Source organism: Megascapheus bottae, chromosome 7 (genome assembly GCF_031878675.1).
Source record: "Megascapheus bottae isolate mThoBot1 chromosome 7, mThoBot2.hap1, whole genome shotgun sequence".
Taxonomy (NCBI): domain Eukaryota; kingdom Metazoa; phylum Chordata; class Mammalia; order Rodentia; family Geomyidae; genus Megascapheus; species Megascapheus bottae.
This window is the reverse complement of record NC_143515.1, coordinates 55,371,750-55,384,459: the sequence shown is the minus strand read 5'-3', so window position 1 is coordinate 55,384,459 and position 12,710 is coordinate 55,371,750.

The following is a 12,710-nucleotide window of genomic DNA, read 5'->3' as shown; positions in this document are numbered from 1 at the left end:
GCTCTTCCCTTGCTCAGCCATCTCGTCTGAGTTGGGTTTTTTTTTTTTTTAAGTAGCGTCTTGCTACATTGTCCTAGCTGGTTTTGAACTTCCCAGACTCAAGGAAGCCTCCTGCACCAAGCCCTACCACCTTACAGCAGTTTTCAGTCTGAGTTCTACTACATGGATGGAAGGTGTCTGCACTAGCTCTATGGGGATCTACTGGGGGTAGCCTGACCTGAGGTTGGAGGGGGAGGGATTATAGCCTAATGCCCTCTTCTCCTTTCCCAAAAGGAGAAAGGCAGGGAACCCAGGTGCTAGCCCAGGTTCTGGGCCTAAAAGCAGCATTTCTGGGCCTGGTTACTTTTCCCTTTAGGAGTCCCTTTCTTAATAATCCATGTGAGTTCCTCACTAGACATCCACATCATCATCATTACTATTGTTGTTGTAATTATACTTGTTTAGATTTTTTTGTGTGTGTTGGTACTGGGGCTTGGACTCGGGGTCTTGGGGGCTTGGCCTCGGGGTCTTGCATCGTTACCTGGCTTTTTTCACTCAAGGCTGGAACTCTGCTAAGCTGAGTCAGAGCTCCACTTCTGGATTTTGGATGGTTAATTGTAGATACAAGCCTTATAGACTTTTCTGCACAGACTGGCTTTAAACTTTGATTCACAGATCTCCACTCCTACATAGCTAGACTTACAAGCATGAGCCATCATCAGTGCCTGGCTAGATATTCCTTATAATTTCAGTTTTCCTTCTGATTTTCAGGGACTCCTAAAAGAGCTATGGGGTCAAGCACTGTGCCTGTTAGAGCTAAAGAAGAAACTAACCTTAGAGCCTCAGATATTTGCCTTTCTGGAAACTTCCAAACCTTTGGTTGTGGAAGTCAGCCCTGCTCGAATGGATATGGAGGTGAGGGCTTCCTTCAGTCCAGGTGTGTTCTTCTGCCAGAGGACTTTATGTGTGCCTTGTGACTGTCCCACACAGGCTCAGCTGAGGGCCACACAGCAGCTCCTGTGGGACTTGTATGGTGTTGTGTGGGTGAAGGATTGTCACCAGGAGGGACCTGCCTCAGGCTCAGAGGACTGAAGTCCACTTGTGGTGCAGTCGACTCTAAAGTTTATCCAAGTTGAAGACATAATAAATTCTATGCCTGGCAGGGCTTAGGTGGTCTAAGTTTTTGGGGCTCTCTGAAGGCCCCTCATTCCCTGGAGCTTCAAGAAAGGCCTTGGTCTGTGTTGGGAATGGAGAGAACAAGACTCTTTCCATACCTGGAAGAGATAGCTAAAATTAGTCAGCTTTGACAGATTAGTCGAAGGACCTAGAATTATGTCAGGCCATCATAAAAATATTCCACAAACTCCAGGCATGTATTTTCTCACAGTTTTCTGGGGTCTATAAGTCTAAGACCAAGGTGCTGGCAGGGCCCACTTCTGCTAAGGTTTCTTTCCTTGGTTTTCCAGGAGCTGCCCTTGTTGCCTTTGTACAGGGCTGGACTTCTCTGCATAGTATTCTGGGGTGGGTGTGTGTGTGTGTGTGTGTGTGTGTGTGTGTGTGTGTGTGTGTGTCTGTGTGTCTGTGTTATCCCTGCAGCTTGAGTGCAGGGCCTGGGTACTGTCACTGAGTGTTTATGTTCAAGGCTATTGCTCATTCCATGTCTGGCTTTTTATTGGCAAGTTGGAGATAAGATTCCTGTAAGCTCTCCTTTCTTCCCTAGGCTGTCTTTGAACCCCAATCCTCAGATCTCAGCCTCCTGAGTAACTAGGATTACAGGTGTGACCTACCTAGAATTCTCATTTTAGTTTACTTATCTCCTTCAAGTGCTGGGGTTAGAACTTCGGCAAGGAATATGGGGTAGGGAGGGGGAGCACAATTCAGCCCACAGTGGGAGTCACCAAGGCCCCATGCAGGGTAGCCACAGGAATGTACAGCACAGCTAAAGAGCTGCTGTACATTGGAAATCTATTTTTATGTCATTTCATTGGTTTCCAAAATGAGCAATTTTTTGTCTCATATGGCAGATGATCACAAATCATTCACTCTACCTCTCCGATATATTATGATAATTATCTGACCAATGGAAAGAAAATACACTGAAAAACAACATCTTTTCCTACATGGGGCCATTTTGGTCTTAGACTGACAAAGACTAGGTCACATGACTGACAGGCCCTGGGCTAGTTTGGAGTAAACCATCTGACGGGTTAGTGAGAGCCACTGGTGTGAGCAGGGTCACATGACTGTTTCAGCTTCAGGAAGAGTGTCATGTGACTCCAGTGGTGATGAAAGACCTTTACCGTCCTTGTAATGAGCATGTTCTTTCAACCATTCTGGAGTCTACACTTAGAGGAAATATGAGGTGTGGGATGGTATGTGCATGTGTACAAGTCTGTGTGCTTTCTGTATGTACATGGGTGTTTATGTCTACGTGCTTCCATGTGTGTGTACATTTTTGTGTGGGGGGATGTCTTCATGTGTTTATGAGTGTATCTATCTCATGAGCATACATGCACACAATGCATTTGTGTGGTTGTGTCTTCACATGGGTGCTCACAACTGTACAATTGTGTATGTGTATGTGTGTACGGGTCAGATGTATGTCAGGATGAACACTGGCTGTGAGGAGGCTGGGGGCAGAGTGCAAGGCCTTGACCCAGCCTTTGAAATGACCACAGATGTGACCTTCCACCTCTCCCTGTGGCTGTTGAGGTCATAGCCCTCTGAGGCCAGAGAACCCTCCTTTTGGAATGAAATGGGTCTCTGCCTTGGGAGGGAGAAAAGCTGCTTCCAAAAGCAAACCGGATGATCTTCATCCTGGGGAGCACAGAGCCAGCGGGACCTTGTTTAATTCTGAAGGAATGTGTGGTTCCCGCCCATCGGAGCAGGCCCCAGCCTGACAGAGGGCCTCAGAGCCACTCAACCAGTGGTGGCTGCCTGGAAACGGCCAGGGGATGGGGCTGGTGAGGACACACCGTGCCGGGGAGATACAACACACAATCTTGTGTGGCCGGCATGGGCTTGAATGAGAGGCCTTTCTCAAGGGTGTTTGGGCCAGGGAGCCCCAAAAGAGAAGATGGCCTAGTTTCTACCCCCAAGAAATCTGGGCTCTAGTAGGGGAGAACAAATTTCCCAGCAGAGGATAATAGAGCATGGCAGAAAAACAGACAGCCTAGAGGGGAAGCAGAAGGGAGCCGTGCCTGGCTGGAGCCATCAGGAAAGGCTTCTTGGAGGAGCTTTTGTCTCTCTCCCCTACTGCTGGTACTGAGTACAGAGGATGGAACCCAGGGCCAGGCACCTTCAAGGCAAGTGTTCTACCACTTGAGCTATACCCTCAGCCTTTTTGGTTTATTGCTTGTGACCACAAGTATGAGTTCCATCCAGTTGTGGCATGAGGGTGGGGGCACAACTCGGCTGGAGTGTATATACAGTGTGGTTTCTACCCAGCATGAGGACACCCACAGCCTGGCCTCAGTAAACCCTTGCCTGCATACAGCAGGGGATGCATGTTTGTTAAGTGAATAAATGGGAACACAGGCACAGCTCAGGTCCCCTAAAGCCTAAAGGATTCCTGGGTGACCATACAGCTTATTGAAACTATCTTGCCAGTGGCTTGTATCCATGGGGATAGGGCCGTCTGGTTGTCTTCAGTGGGTGAGTTCTGGCTGGACCTGTCCTCATCTCTTTACATTTTGCACATGCACACGTGTGTAAACACACCCATGTATACATACACACAGTACAGGCTAGTGCTGGAGCCGTGATCTCACCTGCCCCCTCCCCACTATGGCCCTGACCTTTGCAGTGCTCAGCACATATCCACACTCGCTCAGAGCCCCCTGCTTCCTGTCCTGGGAGGACAGGTGAGAGAGTCTCCCTGGAGATGGTCTTGGCTTGGGGCTGAGGCTCAGCTGCTGTCCAGTGGCAAAGACAGACAGGAAAAGCACAGATGTGATGGGAAAGGCAGGGGCCTGTGTCTGCATCTCCATCTTGTCAGTGTGAGGGGTCCTGGGGTTTGGGTGGTGACTCACTTCCTGAGATCTTTGGACATTTCTCCCTCCCCCCTCCCCCCAGGTTCCTTTTCCAGAGGCTGCATGGAAATGCCTGGGGCTGCCATATGCTGAGTAGTTAGAACAGAACTGTGCTACTTGGCAACAGCCACTACTGCCTCATTGGGACCAACACCTGCTGGGCCCAGGCTGTGCTTTAGGCACAAGGCCTTCCGAGGCTGCGCCAAGATAGAATCCCCCACCTTGAAGCTTGTTCTTTCTCCTTGGCTTGCCATCCATGCTCAAGCTTCCATCCTCGAAAGAATCTACTCACTTTGGAGTGGACTCAGGAGATTGGAACTACCAAGTATAGTCTGGGGCATGTTGCCAAATAGAGGTCTCCTGTGCTGACCTTTGAGGGCTAAAGGTCAGGAAGGGCATCATCTTGGGTTAATGGCTGAGGTGTGTGTCGGGGGAAGGGGGTCTGATTTATGCTTGGTTTATGGCATTTTCAGCTGAGTTACCAACTCTTCCGCGTTCCCTTAGGTCTCCCTGTGTCCTTGCCTGTGGGTGTTCCTTCTAGGCCTATGACTGGAGTGGGTAAAACACCCCTTCCTCCCTCTACTCTGTAACTGCTCTGCACATTCATATGTGACACCAAGCCTGGTCTCCTTCAGGATGTAAGTTCAAACATGTGCTCTATCTCTGGTCTCAACTGCCCATCCTTGCTATATTTTCCTGGCTATAAAACCCATTTATGAATGGCTCATACCTGTCCTAGCTGCTTAGGGGGCTGACAGCTGAGGATTGCAGCTTGAAGCCAACCTGAGCAAGAAAGTCCATGAGACTTATCACCAAAAAAGAAAATCAGAAGTGGTGCTGTGGCTTAAAGCGGTAGAGCACTAACCCTGAGCAAAAACCTTGCCAAGGACCTGAGTTCAAGCCCTACAACTGACCAAAACAAAAATAAAAGCAAACAAACAACAAACAAACACCCCCCCCCCTGCATTTATGCTCATTGTATGAAAGGTAGACATTTGGAAAGCATAAAGCAAGGAACGAAGTTATGAGCTAATTCTGGCACTTTGAGATAAACACTTAGAATTTGAGACATCTCACATCTGGGGCCAGACAACTAGACTGCATTGTTCTTCCCTAGCCAGAGTGCTCCTACCCGAATCCCATTTCTTGTTCTCACAGCCTCCGCAATGGCATTGGCAGTTACTATTTTTTTCTGTCTGTGGCTGAGGACTGGTCCTGAGTTCCACCCGGATCAACACGAGCAGACCCAGGCCTCCTGAACACATGCACACAGCAGCCTTAAAACCCCTTAACTGGGCCAGGAGTGTGGCCTAGTGGTAGAGTGCTCGCCTAGCATGCATGATGTCCTGGGTTCAATTCCTCAATACTGCATACATAGAAAAAGCCAGAAGTGGCACAGTGGCTCAAGTGAGAGGATGCTAGCCTTGAGCAAAACGTGTCCAAGGACAGTGCCCAGGTCCCGAGTTCAACAAAACAAAACAAAACAAAACAAAAAAACCCCCAAATCAGCCAAAAATAACAATAAAAAAACTCCTTCACTCTGCCACGAACCTACCTTCCCACAGGCTCTGCCTGCCCGGCCAGTGCCCTTTCTAGTCCTGGCCTGAACTGCGTATTTCGGGGGCGGGGGGACGAGAGGGGCTAAGCTCCGAGCTCAACCCACCTCCCTTGCGTCCATGGCAGCCTAGGGTGGGGGTAGGTGGGGAAAGGCGCTGGTGTGCCTCCTAGAAACCACATCAAATGGTGCAGCTAGGAATAAATAAATAAATAAACTTGGGAGACAAGTCAATCACCTTCCCCCAGTGTCCTTGTCCTGGGGGCAAACAGCGGCATGCTCCCAGCCTGAGCTCGTCTTCCCTGCTTCCCAGGGGCAGGCCATGCTGCAGCTGCCTTTCCGTCAGATTAGCTGGGCAAGAAGCAACAGGCCTCTGTCCCCTGGGGAAATGGCTCCCTTCCTGGGAGGTGGCAGGACATTCCCAGGTTGCTCTGTTCCTACCTTTTTCCCTGTGGGCCTCCTCCCCTTCCCCAGCTTGACTCCATTACCAAAGTCTAACCAGCCTCGGGAAGCTGCTTATGAACTGCACTGAACGGGTTACCATGTTGATGGCTTTAGGAGCTCCTGGCACAACTAAAAAGCTGGCTGCTCGTTGCCCTAGAAGACGCTCATTCACTCAGCAAATACTCAATGTCTGCATTGTGGCCAGGTTTTGCGAGGTTGTGGGGTTAGGGGGATGGTTGCAGCCCTGACATGGAAGGATGTACAGTCACGGGAGGTCAGGTGCCTAGCTCAGCCTAGAGGCCTTCCCATGGGGGTTCCTGAGCAAGTGGCCTGTGCACATTTTTGAGGGACAAGCTGTTATTAGGGGGTGGGGACAGCTGTGCCAGGTGGACAGGACAGTTTGTAAAGGCACAGAGACATGGGAGAGAGGTGAAGGGGGAAGCATGGATCAGATCTAGGTGGGCAGGGGCATGCTGGGTGTGGGGGCTTTCATGTCCATGGAGTATACGTGCCACAGTCTGCCTCTTGCCAGTCCTGGGCTTGGGCTCAGTAAGCTAGCACTCTACTACTTGAGCCACAGCACCATTCCTGGCTTTTTTCTACGTATGTGGTACTGAGGAATTGAACCTGGGTCTTTGTGCATACTAGGCAAGCACTCTACCATTAGGCCAAATTCCCGGTCCTTCCTTTGCGTCTTTTAAAAGTGATTGGGTTTTGGTGAATTCTTTGTGTGTATTGTGATGGGGTAGTTTCCTCTGTTTAGAAACAGCACCAGATCAGCAGCAAGGAAAAAGGAGCTGCCACTCAATTTTCTATGCTTTCATTATCCAGAATGCTATTTACACCAACAATTCTCAAATTTTAGTGCAGAGGAAGGATTTATTAAAAATGTATGTTTGGAGGGTATGTTCTGGAGATTCTGATTCTGTGGGGCCCAGAAATATGGATTTTTTTTTTAACAAGCTCCCCCAAACAAACCAGATTAGAAGAGCAAGCCTTGAAAAGCTCATTCCTAAAAGCCATTTTTTTCCTTGGGGAAATTTAGCAATTCTCAAGATGGCCACAGGATGGCAGTAATGCTCTGTGATGGTGTAATTGCAGTGCCCTCTCTTCCAACTTGCTGGAGTGACCAGAGACAGTTCTGGTTTATTGCAGGAATGTGTAAAAAGAACTATTTTAGATAGTTTCTAAAATAAGTTGGTTATTATATCTTAAATTTCAAAGTTTAACCTTTCAAATTTAACTTTCAAACATTAGAACTAGTTTTTCTTTTTTTGGAGCTAGTTTTTAAGTATGTTGATATTAGCCATTTGCAGCTCCCCATCACCCTGTCACCCCCCCCCTTTTTTTTCTGTTGGGATTAGAAGTCAAGGCCTTACACTTGTTTAGGTGGCTCTCTACTACTTTACTTCTAGTCCAGCATTTGACTTGTTAGAGATGAAATCTCATGGGCTTGTCTACATGGGCTGGTAGATCTTGGTCCTTCAGATCTCAGCCTCCTGAGTAACTAGAAATACAGACGTGAGCCACTGGCTCCTAGCTTTGCTTTTTAAAAATCGATAGAATCTCATTATATAGCCTAAGCTGGAAATCCTCCTGCCTCAGCCTCTTGAGTGCGCCGATTCTAAGCATGTACCACTATTTCTGGCAGAAACCCATCAGCTCCAACAGATGGGAATACAAAAGAGTGTAGATTCTCTTAATATTTTTTCCACAATTACATGTTGCAATTACAGTGTGCATTGCATAAAAGCCTATTGTTGGTGTTAATTTCATTTCTGCTTCTGTTTTTTGCTTTTCAAATGTGACTGCTAAACAATTTTGAGTTACCAATGTGCCTCACATCCTATTTTTGACAGAAAATACAGTGTTGTGTTAGAAATCATCTAAATTCATTTCTTTAGGTTAAAAGAGGATCAAGTCTGATGGCCAAGCACCAGACTTAAAGTCAATAGTGTTCGCATGTAAGTTCAAGCTCAAAGTCATCACCTCAAGAGTTAATGATATCTCTTCTTTCAGACAGTCTTCCATTCATTTTACAAGTGGCTCATTCCTGTATTCCTAGCTACTCAGGAGGCTGAGATCTGAGGATCAAAGTGTGACGCTAACCCAGGCAAGAAAGTCCATAAAATTCATCTTCAATTAACCTGCAAAAAACCAGAAGTAGAGTAATGGCTCAAGTGATAGAGTACCAGCCTTGAGTGGTAAAGTAAGGTACAGTGCCCAGGCTCTGTGTTCAAACTATCTCTATTTCTACATATTTATAGATATATATGTATACAGATAGATATGTATACAGGTGTATACATATTTATGTATTGTATATATATGTATACACAAATATACACATACACAAAAGGAGGGGAGAATTATAGATGTCCTACTTAAAAGAGCTACTTAAAAGACAGGTGAGATCAACTGAATAAAGGGACACCACAAAGCAATCAAATGACTATTGTGGCTGCTGATAATGCCTAAAACCCAGGCTGGGAAAAATAAACAACAGTTCCCTGACATGCCCATGGCATGAAAGGTCCTGGCCCTGACCCTGGCCCTTGCAGCTTCTTGGGAGTTTACAGTCCAGTTTGGGAGTTACTGCCTGTGCTCACGAATGTGAAACGATGACGTGTGATTATGGAAAACTCATCTCAAGGCCAGTGGGGAGAGCCATGGCTTCTCCTCTTGGCTCTTGCACCAAGCACTCATTGATCTGGGACAGTAGGATTGGAAGGTTGGCGGGGGGAGGAAGATGGAGGCAGTAACCAAAGGGATTCATGTTGTTTCTGTCACTGGAGTGGGGAACAGATAACAGAAGAGCGGTGTGGAGGCTGTGGGGGCCACCCACCCACGGACCGAGATGAGGAGGGCAAAAGGTCTGACAGTTCCCAGGCAGCTCTCCATTCTCTGCTTCTTCCTTACCATGGTGAATCTCTGCTGCCACATTTGATACTTGGCCCGGTGTATTTCATTTTCCCACTTCATTTTGAAACTAGGGGCAGGCGCATAATGCAGTCGATGTGAGTTAGTGAAGGTTGTTGGATTAGACTAACAGGGAAGCTCTTTACAAGAGGAGAGGACATGGGGCTGGGAGTGTGGCCTAGTGGTAGAGTGCTTGCCTAGCATGCACAAAGACCCGGGTTTAATTCCTCATTACCACATGCATAGAAAAAGCTGGAAGTGGCACTGTGGCACAAGTGGTAGAGCTCTGGCCCTCTGGCCTTCCCACTTGACTGTGATGGAATGGCTTTGGCAGCTCCTTTATGAGCATGTGTTCAGAGTTAGCAGAGGAGAGAGCCAGAGGAAGTCAGGGAGCTGCACCATACTGTAGAGAGGCTGGGCTTACCCAAATCTCTCAACTTCCATTTTTTCATTACATGAGAGAAAAATGGATTCGGATCTTGGTTTCTGCCATTACTAGTTGGGTTTTCTGTTTGAGGAAGTCATTCCAATACTAGGATTCCATGAACAGATTTGTGCTTATGCTTGAATTCTGTGGGCTTGTGGCAGGGAGAGTGGTGGAGGGTTTTATTAGGAACAGAACAGAGGGCCACAGGAGAAGGGTATGACAATGCTTCTGCCCTGTTCCAGCAGGCTGGGTGGTAGTAAAACAAACACCTCTGCTCTTCAGGAGAACATGGCCACTAATGGATACAAGAATCCCAAAGAAGGTGTAGGCAGAAATTCCATAGCAGCAAGGTAAGAAGGAAGGCCTGGTACTTCATATCTCTTCAGTGCCCAATGATAGGAGAGCAAATTAATTGGAAAACAACAACTTTGAAGTGATTTTTTTGAAAAAAATTAATTATTCATTTTAAGAATGTGAATGAAAAGCACATAACATTAACATTACTATCTCAGCCATGTGAACATTTTTCTTTTAGTTGTTTTTGTTTTGTTTCTGGTGCTGGTCCTGGGACTTGAACTTGGGGCCTAGGTACTGTTCCTGAGCTTTTTAGTCTAAGGCTAGTGCTCTACCACTTGAGTAAAAGTTCTACTTTGGACTTTTTAGTGATTAATAGAGATAAGAGTCTCACAGACTTTCCTACCCGGGCTGGCTTTGAATTGCAGCCTCAGATCTCCGCCTCCTGAGTAGCTAGAATTACAGGCATGAGCCAATGGTGCCAGGCACTTTTTGTTTTGTGGTTGCTGCTATTTGTTTTTTTGTTGTTTATTTTCTCCTCCTACTGGTGGGGATCAAATCCAGGCCTCAGACATGTTGGCATGTGCTATACCACTGAGCTCTATCCCAAGCCCCAGACTTCTTCATTTCTTTTCTTTCCCTCCCTCCCTCTCTTTCTTTTTTCTTTCTTTCTCTCCTTCCTTCCTTCCCTCCTCCCTTCCTCCCTTTTCTTTCTTTCCTGGTGGTATTGGTATTTGAACACAGTGCCTTGTACTTGCTAAATGGGTACTCCATCACTTGAGCCATGCCTCCAGCTCTTTTTGCTTTATTTTTCAGATAGGGTCTCAAGACTTTTTCCAAGGTTAGTCTCTTATCATAATCCTCCTACATCTGTCTGTTGTATAGCTGAGTGCACAGGTGTGTGCTACCACCGTTGGCTCTGTGTTTTCATTTTAATATCATTTTTTAAATCATGTTTTCCTGAATCCTTGCACACAGAGCAGGAGCTTGCAGATGAAGTGTGCAGGGAAGAGAAGAAGGCAGCATCTTTTCAAAGTTATTAATGAGACAATGGTATGGAAAGCCAGACTGTGTGGGGAGAGGAATGAAGTCAGAACATGGGTTAGCCCGCTCTAGAGTGTAGGGGGGACTGGGCAGTGACAAAAAGAGAGGGAGATAGCAGAGCTGAGAGGGCAGGCCCATGTCCTGGTGGCAGGAGGCGTGTGTGGGGATGGTGAAGGGGGTTTGTTTTATGAGGGTTGAGAAGTCACCTTGAGTTCGTCTTGAGCGCCTTGTCTGTCCCCATGAGATTTAGATGTTCATGTGAATCCAGGAATGTATGGCTTATTACCAAAAATGTGGCTAGGAAATTTCCCACAGGGATTGTAGCAGTGGGGATGGGGTGACCAATAAAGAGCTGAGAGTCCTAGGGAGGAAGGACTGTGCTGGGCATTAAATGGGATTCACAGCTGGCTCTGAGAGCGTGCGTGGGGGTGATGAGTTCCAGACTTCTTTGTGCATGGACTACAGGCAAGTGGACAAGAGCCATAGCTCTAGAGACTGGAAGACTGGAGACTAGAGACTGGAGGAGCCAGCATGAGCCAGGTGGGCTGCAGTAACAAGAACGATTGAGTCTTTAAAGGTTTGTTTCTAGTCAGGGACAGAAAGTGCAGAGTCAAGAACTGCCTCTACCCCTAGCAGGGTGTCAGCCTGCAAGGTCGCCCTCTGCAGTGAAGGTGGACAGCAGCCCGGGGCTTCCCAGGCACTGGGAGAGTTCCCTCAGCTGATGGAGTCAACCTGTTCTCTACCTTGAGCTGTTTGCCAAGGGCTTTCCTGTTTCTTTCTTTCTTTAATTGCACAACATTCTTATATTATACGTTGACCAGAATAAACAGAACTGAGCAAAACCCGAGGTCTTTTAAAAAGCTGTAAAACGATTTCCTCCCATTTGCCCTCATTTACTTGTCCTCATTATGGAAATGGGTAGTGCGGGGCTGGTCAGAGTGGGGAGAGGGGTCTGCAGCCTGAGCCCAGTGAAGGAGGGGTGTGTGTGAGAGGCCGTGGGACCATGTGTCCTGCAGCTGGCCTGTCCCTTGTCCAGAGGAGCCAGTTCTCCTCAGCCACATTTGGCTCATTTCTAGACTGAAGGAAGAGCTCTCAGGATATGGGGATCTGAGGCTGATTCTGGGAATAGGGATCTGACAGGGATCCACTCCTCTTTCAAGAGTCCCCAATTCCGCTATTAAAGTCAGGCTTCCCCCTGGGAAGGTCCCACCCTGACCCATGAAAACTCTGGTGTGAGTCCTTGGTGACCACCACAGGTGGGAGAGGGGTTCTCAGATGTGGAGAGGGGCACAGCAAGGGGCATAGGGAGAGATGTGGGGACAGATCCATTTGTTATCTTCTGCTTTTGTGTCCAGCAGGCCTCAGCCTGCCCATTCTACCCCAGCTACAGCAGAAGAGGGCACGGCCGGGTTGGTCACCTGAGTGACTCCATTTTGCTTGTATTACTGTAAGTGGGATGGCAGGTGTGGGGATATGCAGGCAGTGAGCCATCCCTTCCTCTATGGAAAGCTGAGCTCAGAGTGCTCGCACTCTCCCAGCTCCCATTCTTAGAACCTCAGAGCAGGGAGCACAATCTTGAAAGGAAGCCTCCCAGGGCCTAGAGACACCATGAAAATCAAACCAAACCCAAACAAACAAGAAAACATGTTCTGTGTGATATACTGCAGCTTTTTTTAAAAAATGGTTTTGCTGATCCTACAGCCTGAACTCTGGGCTCGGATACTGTGTCTTTTTGTTCAAGGCTAGAACTCTACCATCGGAGCCACACTCCACTTCCAACTTTTTGCTGGGATTGTTGGAGATAAGAGTCTCCTGGAGCTGGATGAGGTGGCTCATGCTTGTAATCCAAGCTGCTAAGGAGGCTGAGATCTGCGGATCATGGTTCAAAGCCAGCCTAGGCACTAAAGCCCGTGAGACTTTTATCTCCAAGTAACCACTAGAAAAGGGGGAAGGGGGTTATGGTTCAAGGTGGTAGTCTTGAGCTGAAGAGCTCAGGGACAGCACCCAGGCACATAGT